The following is a 14,951-nucleotide window of genomic DNA, read 5'->3' on the forward strand; positions in this document are numbered from 1 at the left end:
ACTATTGTGAGCTCATGTTCCCCGCTATAGTTGAAAGAAATGATCATTCAGAGCATTTGCTCGCCCCTCCAGAGCACATTGTTCAGTATGTGATGCCCCACATTGAGCGGTGACAATGGGGATTTCTAATGCGGAGACCACAAGAAGCCAACCATTCGTGGGTGGTGGAGTTTTACTCCAACTACTACTCCCCTTCTCTTCGGTAAGTTTTTGTGCGCCAGAAGCAAGTCCCCGTTTCGGAAGAAGCCATTCAAGGGATACTTAAGGTCTTGCCTGTGGCGGATGGGATAGATGGTTACCAAGAGGTCTTACGTCCGTGCAATAAATTTGGTTTTGATTGGGATTCTATCATTAGGGTCATCATTGAACTGGAATCACATTGGACCCGAGGGAGACTCAGGCTCCGGCCTAAGTGCATTAACGCACGCACACTTATTGTGGAGGCTCGAGCGTAGGCATAAATCTTGTCCCACTACGTGCTTCCATGCACTTATAAGTCTTCAATCATGGTAGACTTAGCCCTCCTAGTCTGGTGTATACTCACAGAGAGGCCAGTCAACATCCCTCTCCTCATCCGACAAGCGATAGGTCGGGTCCATGCCAAGGGTAATCTCCCATTTCTTGCCTTGGTATCAGAGTTGGTTGCTGCTACTGGTGTCCCAGTGGCACGGAGGACCGTGCAAACTTCTAAAGTGTGGGGAGGTCGTTTACTGACTTCTGTAGGTAACTGGTGCACGAAATTGTGATCTTAATGGCGCCAACAACTTGGTACGCACAATTGTAACCTCAACTCTTTTTCACAACTTCGCACAACTAACCAGCAATTGCATTGGGTCGTCCAAGTAATAAACCTTACGTGAGTAAGGGACGATCCCACAGAGATTGTCAGCTTGAAGCACGCTATGGTCATCTTGTAAATCTCAGTCAGGCGGATTCAAATGGTTATAGAATTTTGATAATTAAAAGATAAATAAACATAAAATAAAGATAGAGATACTTATGTAGTTCATTGGTGGGAATTTCAGATAAGCGTATGGAGATGCATTATTCCTTCTGAATCTCTGCTTTCCTACTGTCTTCATCCAATCCTTTATACTCCTTTCTATGGCAAGTTGTATGTTCGGGTATCACCGTTGTCAATGGCTGCCTCCCGTCCTCTCAGTGAAAATGGTCCAGCTACGGGTTTCATAGGGCTAATCATCTGTCGGTTCTCACTTGTGTTGGAATAGGATCCAATGATCCTTTTGTGTCTATCACTACGCCGAATAGTCATGAGTTTGAAGCTCGTCACAGTCATCCCATCCCAGATCCTACTCGGAATACCACAGACAAGGTTTAGACTTTTTGGATCTCAAGAATGCTGCCAATTGGTTCTAGCTTATACCACGAAGAGTCTGATCTCAAGGAATTGAAGGCTCTGTTGTCAGGAGAGGCAATCAAACGCATGGACCAAGTGATGGTGTTTTTGCGGAAAAACGAATTTCTAACACAAATCCAACCGGCAAGTATACCGGGTCGCATCAAGTAGTAATAACTCACTTAGAGTGTGGTCGATCCCACAAGGATTGATGGATCAAGCAACTTTAGTGGGTGAATAGTTTAGTCAAGCTAACATTGAATGAGTTGTGTGAAGTTGAGCAACAGAATGTAAATTTGCAGGGAATTTAAACTGCAGAAAGTAAAGTGGCAGGAAACTTAAAGAGCAAGAAAAGTAGATTAACAAAATCTTAAATGACAAGAAATGTAAATTGCATCAAATGTAAAGGGGATTGGGTGCAGGAAATCTAAAGGAGCAATAGATCAAAACTCAGAACGCTTGCAGAAAGCTTAACTTGCAGGAAAGTAAATTGGGATCATGAACAGAAATGTAAAATGAAGAACAAGTGCAGAAGAATTAAATTGCTTGAAAGTAAATTGAAAGCCAATGGAACAGTAAAAATAGAAGAGCAGCTAAGAACTCAACTCAATTGCAAAATAAAATTGAAGATCTCAGGGAATCAAAGAGACTAGAAAACAAGTCTAGATCTCACTCCCTTCCTTGATCCAACCAAGAACAATTGCAGATGGAAAGAAGATGAAAGCAATAAAGAGAGTTTTGGTTCAAAACAAGAGAAATCCTTAATTCACTGAAATTTTGCAGAAGAATAACAAGAGAAATCTTAGACCAAGAGGGAAACAGAATTCCATCACTCTCAATCCCAGATTTAAGACAGAAAAAAAATAAAGGAAAGAGCTCTCCCCTCTGAAATGAGAGTGATGCCTTTATATAGGCTTTTCAAAGTGAAAATGAAAATGAAATTAAAACAAATTACAATTAAAATAAAAATCCTAATCTAATTTATCCATGTGCCTTTGAGTGATGATGTGGGCTTTGCTTGCTTTGGATTTGAGGAGAGATGGGTCTTGGATGGCCTTGGTTCAATTTGGAGAGGAATTGAATTTAAATGAAATTTTGGTTGATTTTCGGCCCAAGAACAATTGCTTCTAGGAGGGCTGCCCTGCCCTTGTAGAGGGCAGGGCAGAAAATGGTGCGTGTTGGTGCTTGCGTGCTTGGTGTGTGATGCTGTAGGATGCTGCCCTGCCCTCGTGGAGGGCAGGGCAGAACTTTTTGGTGCACCAGATTGGTGCCTGTGCGTGCTGCTGGTGCTGCCGAGTGATGCCTGTGCGTGCTGCTGGTGCTGCCGAGCCTTCCCTTGGTGCGCCAGAATGGTGCGCGTGTGTACATCACCAAAATGCTGCCCTGCCCTTGCGGAGGGCAGGGCAATGTTTCCAAAAGTGAAGCTCCGTGTTCGAAACTCGGTGGATGCACACGCTACTTCTTTTCCTTGGTTTATTTTTTCTTATTTTTGGCCCTTAAAGATTCCTTTCGTTCCTGCCTCAATTTTACGCCAAATATGAATTTCTATATATCGTTGGAAAGCTCTGAATGTCAGCTTTCCAACGCAACTGGAAGCACATCAATTGGACGTCTGTAGCTCAAGTTATAGCCCTTTGAAGGAAGCATGGTCATGTTGTGAGCGGCCAGATTTTAACTTAGCGAAAATTTGCTCCAACCTCACTTTGTTTCATCATGATTCTGCCCTGCCCTTGGCAAGGGCAGGGCAGTGTGCGTGCTGGTTGCTTTCTTTTTTGATTTTGTCAAAGCGTGGCCTAAAGCTCCAAAGTGTACCCCAACTTCAAAGTGTGTCCCAAAGCTCTTTTTTTCTCCTTTTTTTGTGCTTCTTTGCTTCTTTTTCTTCTTATTTCCTATAAGATTTATAAAATTAAAAGATCAAGGAAATATACCAATTAAGTATAAAAGCATTCAATATTTAAGCACAATTTATCAATTTCTTGTATGAAAAAGCATAGAAAAATAGGTATATGATGACTTGTCATCACAACACCAAACTTAAACCTTGCTTGTCCCCAAGCAAGAAAAGAATCATACAATAAAGATTGACAATCCAAGGTAAGAAGAATAGCAACTCAATGTTCATGGTAAGCTAGTTTTCTAAGCATGCTACAATCACAAAAGAAATGTAAATGATTGATGCTTCTATCTAGCTCATTTTATGAAATCTTTTTCTTATAATTCTTCCTTGAAACAAGCTTTTGAATTTTTTTTTTCTTAGCTTCTCCTTTTGGGTGCTTTGCCCCATGAGTTAATAACAAAGCTACGACTTCTAAATGCTTTGTTTTCAAGTATTACCACTTGATACATAAGCACCACAAGCATTTAATTAGAGGACTTCATTAAGCTCATCATTTTTTTTTTTACTCTCTAATCATTGATGCTCAGAACCTTGAGCTTTGAGGGAGTGCTTTTGCACTTGAGCCTAGCCTTGACTTCTAAGTATTTTGTTTTCAAGCATTTGGCTTGATACATAAACACCACAAGCACTTAGCAAATAAATTGCCATTGGTACTCAGAGCCTTCAGCTTTCTCATTCTTTCCCTTTTTCTTTTCTTGTTTTAATTGTATTTGCTTCTTCAAGGTTTTCATGATTTCAAAAGATTTCACAAAATATACTAGATGAAAAACTTCAATTAAATAAAATCCAATGCAATTGAGCAACAATCAATCATACTAGCTTTCCAATACTTGTATGCACATGCTAAATTCTTCTTTAGTTCCTTGTTTGTTTATGATCATGATGCTTTTTTGCTTTTGAATTCACAAAACTCAAGTTGGTAGTCATAATGTCACAACAATATATTTCAAATCAAATTCAAGCTATGCTTAGTCATACCACACATGTATACAGAAAATATAAAGACAATCATGCAATTTAAAGTGCTGGAAATAAATGAGAGAAAAAGGAACTTTACAACCTTATGGTCCATCTTCTCTATTGTTGTCATTTTCCTCTTATTCTTCCTTTTCCCTTGCCAAACTCAGAATGCTTGCTCATCCTCAAGCAACAATTAGAACAATGGCTATGGGGCTAAGATGGATCATGAATGTCTTGTACAATGAAATGTTAGCAGTACATGTGTTGCAAGCCAGCAAAATTTAAGATAAAAATCAAGGCACAAGAGACAGAGACATTGTGATTGCAAACATAAGAGGGTGTGCATGATACATTGCAAAAAAAATATAATTGGCACACCAACTTAGTGTGACACTTTCACTTGAAATTAATGCAAGTATCTAGTAAGCATTGGAACCAAATTTTGTTGCATAGCAACACCAAACTTAGAATGCAACCATATGTCAATTTATTTGAACTAAAGCTAAACAAAAGAAACTGTTATTTGTTGAATACAATTACCAAGCCAAAAATCTGTCATGAATAAGGATCTCTTGATGTTGTATTAACAAAAACAGTTGATAAAAGAAAACTTAAAAATAAAGAGGTGACTAAAACAAAGAGAATACAAACGAACTGTCAAAACAAAGAAAAATAACAATGCAAAGGCACTATGATTATGCAGACAAGTGATGTTGCTGGATGAGTTGCACAGAGAATAAGTGGCACACCAAACTTAGAATCTTGGTGTGTCACTTTCATTTTTGATTTGATGCAATCATCCAAAAAGATTGAAAATAATTTGTTGCAAGGCAACACCAAACTTAGAATGTAATCATATGCCAATTTATTGAAATTTAAACAAAGCAAAGAACGAAAACAAAGTAGAGAAGAGAAATTATACCTACGGTTGGGTTACCTCCCAACAAGTGCTCTTTTAGTGTCATTAGCTTGACATGTTGCTCTTCACTTTCTTCCTCTTCTTTCAGTTTGTTAAGAGGAATGACCTCAATGGGGGAGAAGTTTCAGCTATTGTCCCTTCTCTTGGCCTCTCCTCAGCAAGCTTCCTTTTGTAAATGGCTTGATTGACCTTGCTTGCTGGACCAGGGACATGATTGGTGCTCTTGTTAGTTGCCTTCACTTCTTGGATGTCAAGACATGGTTGCTGTGTGATGTTTGGAGTTTGATCTTCATCCAGAGCCTTTTGAATTGGTGGTTCAATGAGCTTGTCCTTCATGTGCCTCTCTGTTTCCCTTGAGTTTGGACGTTCTTGATTGTCCTCCTCACTAGCTTATTCTTCCACTTCCTCTTTTACACTCAACATTTGCTTTAATAGCTCTTTCATGGAGGAGGTTTGTTGATCTTCCCAAGCTCTCTTCATCTCCTCTTCATACCTTTCAATCATGGATTCAAGTGTTAAGGCGTTTTGGTCCAGGGAAGTTTGTGAGAGTTGTGAGTTGTCATGTGCTCTTGTCATCTCAAGGGCAGTTTCAGGTTCAAATATTTCCACCACCTCTTCCTTCTTCACTAAAGATTCACTTGACTTAGTAGCCTCTTTCTCATATTTTTCACACATGGTCTCAAGCTTTGAGAGGCTTTGGTTCATGGAAGTTTGTGTGGGTGGTGAATTTTGATAGAGGCTTTCTGTTGAAGCATGGTCAAGTGATGATATCTTTGGATGAATATCATATGGAGCATTAGAATTTCCTTCCCAGCCACCATTAGAATCATGACTAGCATCATTTTGTGGTGGAAGGAAATATACCATATGATTTTCTTGCTCATCTTGTGTCTGTGAAGCAAATCTCCATGGATTGGAGTGCTCAGAATCTGTGATTTCTTGGTAATATTCCCAACCACCATTAGAGATTGGTGATGGTGGGTAATATTCCATAAAATTTGTTTGATCATAAGATGAGTTGAACTCCATTTAAATTTTGGAAAACACAACACCAAGAAAAATTGAAATTACTCATATCAGAGATGAGAATTTCTTAGTGAGGCAAAAACTCAAACACCTTGGTTTCACTTTAAAACAGAGAACAAAAACAAAAAAATGCTTGATCTAGACTTCTCACCCACTTAATCATTGTTGATCTAATCAATCCCCGGCAACGGCGCCAAAAACTTGATGGTGTTTTTGCGGAAAAACGAATTTCCAACACAAATCCAACCGGCAAGTATACCGGGTCGCATCAAGTAGTAATAACTCACTTAGAGTGAGGTCGATCCCACAAGGATTGATGGATCAAGTAACTTTAGTGGGTGAATAGTTTAGTCAAGCTAACATTGAATGAGTTGTGTGAAGTTGAGCAACAGAATGTAAATTTACAGGGAATTTAAATTGCAGAAAGTAAAGTGGCAGGAAACTTAAAGAGCAAGAAAAGTAGATTAACAAAATCTTAAATGACAAGAAATGTAAATTGCATCAAATGTAAAGTGGATTGGGTGCAGGAAATCTAAAGGAGCAATAGATCAAAACTCAGAACGCTTGCAGAAAGCTTAACTTGCAGGAAAGTAAATTGGGATCATGAACAGAAATGTAAAATGAAGAACAAGTGCAGAAGAATTAAATTGCTTGAAAGTAAATTGAAAGCCAATGGAACAGTAAAAATAGAAGAGCAGCTAAGAACTCAACTCAATTGCAAAATAAAATTGAAGATCTCAGGGAATCAAAGAGACTAGAAAACAAGTCTAGATCTCACTCCCTTCCTTGATCCAACCAAGAACAATTGCAGATGGAAAGAAGATGAAAGCAGTAAAGAGAGTTTTGGTTCAAAACAAGAGAAATCCTTAATTCACTGAAATTTTGCAGAAGAATAACAAGAGAAATCTTAGACCAAGAGGGAAACAGAATTCCTTCACTCTCAATCCCAGATTTAAGACAGAAAAAAAATAAAGGAAAGAACTCTCCCCTCTGAAATGAGAGTGATGCCTTTATATAGGCTTTTCAAAGTGAAAATGAAAATGAAATTAAAACAAATTACAATTAAAATAAAAATCCTAATCTAATTTATCCATGTGCCTTTGAGTGATGATGTGGGCTTTGCTTGCTTTGGATTTGAGGAGAGATGGGTCTTGGATGGCCTTGGTTCAATTTGGAGAGGAATTGAATTTAAATGAAATTTTGGTTGATTTTCGGCCCAAGAACAATTACTTCTAGGAGGGCTGCCCTGCCTTTGTAGAGGGCAGGGCAGAAAATGGTGCGTGTTGGTGCTTGCGTGCTTGGTGTGTGATGCTGCAGGATGCTGCCCTGCCCTCGCGGAGGGCAGGGCAGAATTTTTTGGTGCACCAGATTGGTGCCTGTGCGTGCTGCTGGTGCTGCCGAGTGATGCCTGTGCGTGCTGCTGGTGCTGCCGAGCCTTCCCTTGGTGCGCCAGAATGGTGCGCGTGTGTGCATCACCAAAATGCTGCCCTGCCCTTGCGGAGGGCAGGGCAATGTTTCCAAAAGTGAAGCTCCGTGTTCGAAACTCGGTGGATGCACACGCTACTTCTTTTCCTTGGTTTATTTTTGCTTATTTTTGGCCCTTAAAGATGCCTTTCGTTCCTGCCTCAATTTTACGCCAAATATGGATTTCTATATATTGTTGGAAAGCTCTGAATGTCAGCTTTCCAACGCAACTGGAAGCACATCAATTGGACGTCTGTAGCTCAAGTTATAGCCCTTTGAAGGAAGCATGGTCATGCTGTGAGCGGCCAGATTTTAACTTAGCGAAAATTTGCTCCAACCTCACTTTGTTTCATCATGATTCTGCCCTGCCCTTGGCAAGGGCAGGGCAGTGTGCGTGCTGGTTGCTTTCTTCTTTGATTTTGTCAAAGCGTGGCCTAAAGCTCCAAAGTGTACCCCAACTTCAAAGTGTGTCCCAAAGCTCTTTTTTTCTCCTTTTTTTGTGCTTCTTTGCTTCTTTTTCTTCTTATTTCCTACAAGATTTATAAAATTAAAAGATCAAGGAAATATACCAATTAAGTATAAAAGCATTCAATATTTAAGCACAATTTATCAATTTCTTGTATGAAAAAGCATAGAAAAATAGGTATATGATGACTTGTCATCACCAGGAATCCAAGAGATACACACTCAAGCTATTGCAGATAGAACGGATGTGGTTGTCAGGCACGCGTTCATAGGTGAGAATGATGATGAGTGTCATGGATCATCACATTCATTAGGTTGAAGTGCGAGTGAATATCTTAGAATACGAATAAGCTTGAATTGAATAGAAGAACAATAATACTTTGCATCAATACTCGAGGAACAGCAGAGCTCCACACCTTAATATATGGTGTGTAAAAACTCCATCGTTGAAAATACATAAGTGAAAATAGGGTAGGCATGGTCGTGAGGCCAGCCCCCAATATCTAAGGAAAAACGTTCCAAAGATGATAAGATAATCCAAAGATGTCAAAAGTCCAAAGATATGAGTATAATAGTAAAAAGTTCTATTTATACTAAACTAGTTACTAGGGTTACAGAAATAAGTAAATGATGCAGATATCCACTTCTGGGCCCACTTGGTGTGTGCTAGGGTTGAGCATTGAAGCTTTCACATGTAGAGACTTCTCTTGGAGTTAAACGCCAGATTGCAGCCTGTTATGGGCGTTTAACTCTAGCTTGTAACCTGTTTTTGGCATTTAACATCGGAATAGGGCAGGAAGTTAGTGTTTGAACGCTAGTTTGCGCGTCAAAACGCGAGAAAAGTATGGACTATTATATATTTCTGGAAAGCCCTGGTTGTCTTCTTTCCAACGCAGTTGAGAGCGCGCCATTCGGGTTTCTGTAGCTCCAAAAAATCCACTTCGAGTGCAGGGAGGTCAGAATCCAACAATATCAGCTGTCCTTTTTCAGCCTCTGAATAAGATTTTTGCTCAAGTCCCTCAATTTCAGCCAGAAAATACCTGAAATCACAGAAAAACACACAAACTCATAGTAAAGTCTAAAAACGTGAATTTTGCTTAAAAACTGATAAACCCATATTTCATGAGTTATTTTGTGCTTAGCTTGAGTGATTTATTCAATCCTTCACCCACTTATTCATATTAATTGCATGGTTTTACTTTCCCTTCCTTATTATGTGATGTATGTGAAAAACATGTTTCCTAAGCTTTAAAATTAATTATTTTAATTATCTTTATTTTCATTCGATGCCGTGATTAGTGTGTTGAGTAGTTTCAGATTTTCTAAGGCAGAATGACTTAAAGGATGGAAAAGGAAACATACAAAAATGGAAGGAAAGTGCGAAACAGAGCTTTGAAGAAACTGGCACCCACGCGATCGCATGGACGACGCGATCGCGTGTCAGAAGCGAAGAAGCAGTGACGCGGCCGCATGACTGATGCGACCGCGCGCCTTAAGCAGAACGCATACGACGCGGACGCGTGACTGACACGACCGCGTGGCAAGGAAAAGTTCCAAATGACGCGACCGCATAGCCCACGCAGACGCGTGACAGAGGCCACGAAATAGAATTTACAGAATACGCCCACAGTGATTTTTGAAGCCCTTTTTGGCCCAGATCCAAGTACAGACAGCATAGACTAGAGGTTATAAAGTGTGGGAATGCATCCATTCAGGGGGCTCGCATTTTTGTTACTTCCGATGATTTAGATTTAGTTTTGAGAGAGGTTCTCTCCTCTCTCTCTTAGGATTAGGATTTAGGACTTCTCTTAGCTTGTAAGAGTGACTCTCGATCCAGGTTTTTATGTTCCTTTGTTTTTAAGCTTCCCTTTCACTTTATTTATTTATTCCAGCATTTGAGTTAATTATTTACTTTTATAATTTAATTTATGAATTATTCCATGTCATAGATTATTGTTTGAATTAATGATAATTGAGGTATTTTCAGTTTATGATTGCTTGCTTTTATTTACGTTACCATTGCTTCCGATCTGAAGATATTTTATTCCAACAATTTACTTTTTCCCCCTTTTGGTCTTGGTTAAGAAATCAGTAACTCAACAGTTATCAAACTCAGCGTAAGTGATAATCGTTATCTTGCTAATTGAACTGAACTTCAATAATCCCAACTTTTTCTTAGGAAATAAATAGGATTCGAAGGTCAAACTAATTAGTCCCTTGACTTACCTTTGCTTCAAAGGTTAACTAAGTGGAATTAAGATACAACTTTCATTATTGTTGAGAGGGATAACTAAGTTGGACTTCTAATTTCTCTCACCTTGCCAAAAGTTGCTTTACAGTATTTATTTATTTTAATTGCCATTTATTTTACTTGCCATTTATATTACTTATTCCTCATTCTTGAAACCCCGAATTCACAATCTCCATAGCCAATAATAAGAACATACCTCCTTGCAGTTCCTTGAGAAGATGACCCGAGGTTTGAATACTCGGTTAACAATTTTTAAAGGGGTTTGTTACTTGTGACACCCAAAAAGTTTGTATGAAAGAACTTTTGAAGGTTTAGAAACTATACTTGCAACGAGGATTTATCCCCAAATTTTTAGACCACGCAAAAGTTCTCTCATCAAAATGCATGATGCCAGGTTCAATAAAAATAAAATAAAAAGGAAATAAAAATAAAAACAAATAATATGAAATAAACTGAAAAAGAAGCGACCATACCATGGTGGGTTGTCTCCCACCTAGCACTTTTAGTTAAAGTCCTTAAGTTGGACAGTGGAGGAGCTTCCTGTTATGGCGGCTTATGTTTAAACTCGTCCAAAAATCTCCACCAGTGCTTGGAATGCCAATAGCCTCCGGCGTCCCAAACTAGGCATGTAAAGCTTCTGAGCAGCTTCAAACAGATTGTTATGCTCCCGGGGTGACAAATGTCAGAATAAACTCCAGGATTCCAAGCCTTGCTTTTAAATCCGCCTCCGTCTTGATCTATATGTTTCCATCCGGGCGATTTAAAAAGTAAAATCTCACCATGGTGACCAAACGTTCTCCGTGATCCATGCAATTGAGCATGATACCAATCCGTATACATCGAGGTGAAGCGTGGAACCTTATTGAACCTAGTGCACCAACTCTGAGTACGAGCCATTTCCCTCTTACTCTTAAAGCCGCAAAAAGCTCTAAGCTGGCCATCTGTTTTAAGCAAACCATATTCAAGTGAATAAGTAAAGTTATAGGTTAAGGATTGTACCCACTTGAAGCTTGTATTAGGTGGTAATGGCCTTGGGATGGGTGTTTCCGGTGGTTCTGTAAGTTCTACTCCCTTGTGCTCTTCTGTGAATTCCTCCACTTCATTGCAAGAGTCTTCAAATGTATCTGTGTCCTCGTCAAAGTCTCTTATGTCTTCCTCATCACTTGAGTCATAGATTGGAGGTTGAGAGAAATCTACCTCCGCATCATCTTCGCATTCACTTGGAGAAGATTCTTCGATCTCAGAGAATTCACTTGCGGATGCAAGTTCGTTACTAAGAGAGCTAGACTTGTGACTATCATCATCAAGGGAATTCGCTTCTTAGATTATTCCGTTTGATTCTTCATAAGCGACTTGCCTTGGGGGTTGTTTACTATCCTCCTTAGCATCAACTGTAATGTCCCTAACGGAGTTATCCTCAGCTCTGGATTCCCATGGAGGTTCAGCATCTCCTAGATCTTCAACCAACTCTTCTTCTTGAACAATGACAGCTTCTTCTACTTGTTCTAGTACAAATTCATTCTCTGTCTTGTCCACTGGAGTTTTTGGTATCTCCTTCATGCTCTACTCTTCATTAGACTGTCCACATGGAGTTGTGGCTGATCCTTGTATATTTGAGCGCCTAGAAACCCATTGAATTACTGCTTGCTCCAGTTGTCGAATGGTGGTTTGAAGATTATCAACTGTTTCCTTTAGGCGAACCTCTGCTTCTCGGGTTGCCGGACTTGGACATGATACATAATAAAGTGGTGGTGATTGGGAGTGATTGGATTGGTAGTGGGGTAAGGAAGGATCATATGGTGGCGAATGGTGAAAAGAAGCTTGTGAGTGTGGTGGTTCGAGGTTATGTTGAAAGGGTGGCCTATATGCACGGGGTGGGGCTTGTTGGTAATTATAAGGTTGTCCACCATATCTTTCAGCTGGGTATGCATTGTAGAATGGTCTTTGTCCATGATATCTCGGAGGGTGTTGTTGCCTAAAGGGTTGATTAGATCCTCTTGGCTCCATCCATCCTTGATTGGTCTGACCTTGATGCATATTCCTACTGTAACTTCTATTTCCTTCAACAAAGTTAGAACCAAATTCAAAGCGAGAGGGGTGAGAGTTCATGGTAGCAAATAAAATTAAAAAGGAAAATTAAAAATAAATAAACAAACAAAAGAAAAATATTTACAATAACCAATAATAAGGCACACGTTAGCAGTTCCCCGGCAACGGCGCCATTTTGATGAGAGAACTTTTGCGTGGTCTAGAAATTTGCGGATAAATCCTCGTTGCAAGTATAGTTTCTAAACCTTCAAAAGTTCTTTCATACAAACTTTTTGGGTGTCACAAGTAACAAACCCCTTTAAAAATTGTTAACTGAGTATTCAAACCTCGGGTCGTCTTCTCAAGGAACTGCAAGGAGGTATGTTCTTATTATTGGCTATGGGGATTGTGAATTCGGGGTTTCAAGAATGAGGAATAAGTAATATAAATGGCAAGTAAAATAAATGGCAATTAAAATAAATAAATACTGTAAAGCAACTTTTGGCAAGGTGAGAGAAATTAGAAGTCCAACTTAGTTATCCATCTCAACAATAATGAAAGTTGTATCTTAATTCCACTTAGTTAACCTTTGAAGCAAAGGTAAGTCAAGGGACTAATTAGTTTGACCTTCGAATCCTATTTATTTCCTAAGAAAAAGTTGGGATTATTGAAGTTCAGTTCAATTAGCAAGATAACGATTATCACTTACGCTGAGTTTGATAACTGTTGAGTTACTGATTTCTTAACCAAGACCAAAAGGGGGAAAAAGTAAATTGTTGGAATAAAATATCTTCAGATCGGAAGCAATGGTAACGTAAATAAAAGCAAGCAATCATAAACTGAAAATACCTCAATTATCATTAATTCAAACAATAATCTGTGACATGGAATAATTCATAAATTAAATTATAAAAGTAAATAATTAACTCAAATGCTGGAATAAATAAATAAAGTGAAAGGGAAGCTTAAAAACAAAGGAACATAAAAACATGGATCGAGAGTCACTCTTACAAGCTAAGAGAAGTCCTAAATCCTAATCCTAAGAGAGAGAGGAGAGAACCTCTCTCAAAACTAAATCTAAATCATCGGAAGTAACAAAAATGCGAGCCCCCTGAATGGATGCATTCCCACACTTTATAACCTCTAGTCTATGCTGTCTGTACTTGGATCTGGGCCAAAAAGGGCTTCAAATGGGTATAGTGATAAACGAAGATTGTTGGTATGAAGCAAGCTATGGTCACCTTGTAAATCTCAGTCAGGCAGACTCAAATGGGTATAGTGATAAACGAATAAAGCATAAAGATAAAGATAGGGATACTTATGTAATTCATTGGTAGGAACTTCAGATAAGCGCATGAAGATGCCTTCCCTTCCGTCTCTCTGCTTTCCTACTGTCTTCATCCAATCCTTCTTACTCCTTTCCATGGCAAGCTTATGCAAGGGTTTCACCGTTGTCAGTGGCTACCTCCCATCCTCTCATTGGAAATGTTCAACGTACCCTGTCACGGCACGGCTATCCATCTGTCGGTTCTCAATCAGGCCGGAATAGAATCCAGTGATTCTTTTGCGTCTGTCACTAACGCCCCGCCCTCAGGAGTTTGAAGCACGTCACAGTCATTCAATCATTGAATCCTACTCAGAATACCACAGACAAGGTTAGACTTTCCGGATTCTCTTGAATGCCGCCATCAGTTCTCGCCTATACCACGAAGATTCCGGTTAAAGAATCCAAGAGATAAACACTAGAGCCTTGTTGCTTGTAGAACAGAAGTGGTTGTCAGTCACTTTGTTCATAAGTGAGAATGATGATGAGTGTCACGGATCATCACATTCATCAAGTTGAAGAACAAGTGATATATTGGACAAAGAACAAGCGGAATTGAATAGAAGAACAATAGTAATTGCATTAATACTCGAGGTACAGCAGAGCTCCACACCTTAATCTATGGTGTGTAGAAACTCCACCGTTGAAAATACATAAGAACAAGAGTGATCATTGGTTTCGGCCCCAGAGAGGGAACCAGAAGAACCAAGATGAAAATACAATAGTAAAAGGTCCTACTTATAGAAAACTAGTAGCCTAAGGTGTACAAAGATGAGTAAATGACATAAAAATCCACTTTCGGGCCCACTTGGTGTGTGCTTGGGCTGAGCAATGAAGCATTTTCGTGTAGAGACTCTCCTTGGAGTTAAACGCCAGCTTTTATGCCAGTTTGGGCGTTTAACTCCCATTTAGGTGCCAGTTCCGGCGTTTAACGCTGGAATTTCTGTAGGTGACTTTGAACGCCGGTTTGGGCCATCAAATCTTGGGCAAAGTATGGACTATCATATATTGCTGGAAAGCCCAGGATGTCTACTTTTCAACGCCGTTCAGAGCGCGCCAATTGGGCTTATGTAGCTCCAGAAAATCTACTTCGAGTGCAGGGAGGTCAGAATCCAACAGCATCTGCAGTCCTTTTGAGTCTCTGGATCAGATTTTTGCTCAGGTCCCTCAATTTCAGCCAGAAAATACCTGAAATCACAGAAAAAACACACAAACTCATAGTAAAGTCCAGAAAAGTGAATTTTAGCTAAAAACTAATAA

This window comes from Arachis stenosperma, chromosome 5, assembly GCF_014773155.1.
Source record: "Arachis stenosperma cultivar V10309 chromosome 5, arast.V10309.gnm1.PFL2, whole genome shotgun sequence".
Classification (NCBI taxonomy): Eukaryota; Viridiplantae; Streptophyta; class Magnoliopsida; order Fabales; family Fabaceae; genus Arachis; species Arachis stenosperma.